Source organism: Podarcis filfolensis, assembly GCF_964270895.1.
Source record: "Podarcis filfolensis genome assembly, chromosome: 2".
Taxonomy (NCBI): domain Eukaryota; kingdom Metazoa; phylum Chordata; class Lepidosauria; order Squamata; family Lacertidae; genus Podarcis; species Podarcis filfolensis.
Genome location: NC_139605.1, coordinates 6,611,031 through 6,615,137, shown reverse-complemented (window position 1 = coordinate 6,615,137; position 4,107 = coordinate 6,611,031).

Here is a 4,107-nt window from a genome sequence, read left to right as displayed (position 1 = left end):
TGGACTGTGTGATTTCCTGGCCGGTGTTTGCTCAATGACGTGTGCAGGAAATGTTTCAGAGGAAGGCACAAACTCCAGTCACCATCAAAGAATTCCTAAAGTGGGAGAGAGTGTATTATAATTTGACATTGTTATTATGAGGCTATTACTGGATTATTGTAATTGGAAAACTAATAAAATCATTATAAGATATAAAAACATAATAAAATGCCAAATGTTAAAAACTTAAGGGCAGGATGTGAGGAGAGAAGGAAGTGGCTTTAAGGATCCAGCGCTGAGTTTAAAGATGTCCGGATGTCAGGTCCCAGAATGTAAGTTTCTCAGAAGTCAGGTATGTTGAGGGATCTCCCAGCTCACTTCGCCAGGTCTGCCCCAAACGGTAGACCTGTTGCTGGCTGGTAGTTCTTTTTGTTCACTACAAAAAGGTGTAGCCTTTTCAGGCTTTGCCTTCGGGTGGGAAGAGCATTGCGCCCGGGAAGGAAGTGGGAGTCAAATAGACACTCAAGGGATAATTCAGAGAAAGAGCTTTATTGTTACCATCCGGGCTGGTAGAAGGAGTAAGCGTGATAACTCACAAGCTTAGCACAAGTTTTGCAGCCATTTGCACAGAGCATATATCCCCTCCAGTTCCCTCCCCTTTCTCCCCCTCTTCAGGAGCCCTGCCCCATGGTGAGTTTTCCTGATCATGAACAGAAACTCCTGTCTTGTGACTCCTGGCATCTTGTGAGAAAAGCTGAAGCTGTGGATTTTAGAAGAGAGAAAAGGGAATTTTGGGGCCTAGCTACAGTTTTTGAGGCCTGGGGTGATTTTACAGACAGGATTTGGGTATCCTGTCCCTTCAAAGGGAGTGAAATGTAAATCTGCTTGCTCCCTTTAGTTTCTCCACCACCCTATGGAGATACGAGGCCACATATGGTCAAATCTCCTCACAGTAATAATAATAATAAAATTTTATTTATATCCCGCCCTCCCCAGCCGAAGCCGGGCTCAGAGCGGCTAACAACAATAAAAACAACACAGCATTCTAAAATCAATTCATTTTAAAATCAATTCAAAATCAAATTAATGGCAACCATTGGGCTAGAGTTCTGTGAGGATTACCAAAGGAGGGGGTCAGACTGTGCCTTGGCCAACAACACAGCCTTTCGTGAGCAACTTTCTGGGGGCCGCATGCCGATGGTGGGAGGGGCCAAAGGCAAAAGTGACCGAGTGATGGAGGTGACATTTGTACAATAGGCTGAAATTCAGTCAGACACACAGAGACAAAGAGGCTTAATCCCACTTCCAGAGCGATACACGCCGTACGTCTGAAGCACATGGCTTCCCCTAAGGAATTCTGGGAACTGCAGTTTACCTATCATGGAGCTACCATTCCCAGCACCCTGAACAAACTACAGTTCCCAGGATTCTTTGGGGGGGGTTGTGCATTTTAAATGCATGGTGTGTATGCAGTCGAAGAACACCACAAAAGAGGCATGGAGCACAACTGGTGAAGACATTTGGCCTCCAGGACTTAGGTTCTCCCCCCATTGACCAGCTACAATTTCAAGCATGATGAATTCATTCAGGACTTTTATGGCTGGTTGTGTGTGTGTGGTGCAAAAAAAAGGGGGGGGGGACAGAAGGAAACAGCCAATCTGGAGGTGCAGCAATCCCCACTTTACTTGTTTTAACACGTCCCCTAAAGTTCTTCCCTTTCAAAATCGTTCTCAATGTCAGAGCTGAATGATGGGGGTGGAGACGCTCCTTCAGATATACTGGACTGAGGCCGTTTAGGGCTTTAAAGGTCAGCACCAACACTTTGAATTGTGCAATGGATGAGCCTCACCCTGGGAAAACCACCTTTGTGATCATGGTATCTCCCCTGCCAGGTTAGGAATTGTTGGCAATGAAATAAATAGAAAGGACTACAAAATTTTCCAATATGCAGTGACAGCGGCAAGAATACTACTGGCCCAGAAATGGAAACAAGAACAAATACCAACGTTGGAGGAATGGAGAACGAAGCTGATGGACTATGCAGAACTTGATAAACTGACTGGGAAGATTAGATATCAACGAGATCAAAAATTCATCGAGGACTGGGGAAAATTAGCAGAATACTGGGAATGTATAAGTGATAACGGAATAACGTTAGTGGCATTTAGAGAAGCTCTGTAACAGAATAAGAAATATTGTAAAAAAGCAAAATATAAGAGGGGGGTAGGTATAAAGGCAATACTAAAATTTGGAAATGTGTATTTAAAGAAATTAGAATTTGAATGATTGGCAGAGAAGCCGAAGGAAGTCAAAAACCGAAAAGTTTAATGCAAATTGTTAATGTGGTATAAATGTATGGAAAATTAATAAAACATAATTTAAAAAAAACAACAACACTTTGAATTGTGCTCGGAAACGTACTGGGAGCCAATTAAGATCTTTCAGGACCAGTCTTGGCCACCCCAGTCACCAGTCTAGCTGCCGCATTCTGGATTAATTGCAGTTTCCCAGTCACCTTCAAAGGTAGCCCCACATAGAGCGCATTGCAGTAGTCTAAGTGGGAGATAACCAGAGCATGCAGTGGCGTAGCGTGGGTTGTCAGCACCCGGGGCAAGGCAAGTAATTTGCGCCCCCTAACCCGTGGATTTGCGCCCCCTAACCCTAACCCCCAGATGCTGCGCCCAGTGCAGCCGGCCCCCCCTCCACCCTCCACGCTACGCCACTGAGAGCATGCACCACTCTGGAGAGACAGTCTGCAGGCAGGTAGGGTCTCAGCCTGTGTACCAGATGGAGCTGGTAGACGGCCACCCTGGACACAGAATTGACCTGTGCCTATATGGACAGCTGTGAGTCCAGAATGACTCCCAGGCTGCACACCTGGTCCTTCAGGGGCACAGTTACCCCATTCAGGACCAGTGAGTTCCCCACACCCACCAGCCCCCTGTCCCCCAAAAACAGTACTTCTGTCTTATCAGGATTCAACCTCAATCCATTAGCTGCCATCCATCCTCCAACCTGACACACTAACCACTGCACACCACTGCTGGCTTTAAAAGAGGACTGGAGGAACTCATGGCTGACCAGGCCATCTGTGGCTGCTACTGGTGATGCCTCTGGGTGCCAGTCACTGGGAATCACAGGAGGGTTGGAGTCTGACGCTCTAACCACTGCACTGCACCACACGGATTCTGTGAAGCCAGCTCTTTGCGTTGGCAGAGAACAAGACTCTTAAATCTCAAGGCCGTGGGTTCAAGCCCCACATCGGGCAAAAGAAATCCCTGCATCGCAATGGGGTTGGACTAGATGACCCCTGGGTCCCTTCCAATTCGACAGTTCTATGGCTCCATGACAGGCATCCCCAAACTCAGCCCTCCAGCTGTTTTGGGACTACAATTCCCATCATCCCTGACCACTGGTCCTGTTAGCTAGGGATGATGGGAGTTGCCTGCTCTATGACATAAAATGTGGCTCACCGCCAGCCTTTTCCACGCCTCCCTGACTTGACCCAGTTGATGGCGTTTTTAAAAACCTGATTATGCTTTGGACACACACCCCAGTCCTTGCTCCCTGGATGGTTCAGTTGCTTAGAGCGTGGTGCCGATAACGGCAAGGTTGCAGGTTCGATCCCCGTCTGGGGCAGCTGCCTATTCCTGCATTGCAAGGGGGTTGGGCTGGATGATCCTCGGGGTCCCTTCCGAGGCCACAATTCCACGACACTACGATTCTATGTGGTGGTTATCAAGTGCTGGACTAGGACCTGGGAGACCTGGGTTCAAATCCCCCTAACTCAGCCATGAATGAAGCTCCCTGGGTGACCTTGGGCCGGTCACTGCTGATGTTCAGGGTTGGGAGACAGAAATCTGGTTTCAATATATACCGCATTCAAGAAAAAAAAATATTCTGAACGAAACAGTGGATGTATGATTTTTGTGGTTCATACTGTGACCACAGACATGTGATTTGACGGTGAGTTTGGGGTGAACCAAAGCAAAAATCCTGAGGATCCATGTAGGTATATGTTTTGTAACCACGTTTTTGCGCCATTACAGCCCCACGAAACAGTGGATGTGTGTGGGGGGGGGGGTTGGTGCAGGCTGTAGCCATGGACATCCTCTGTGATCTGATGGT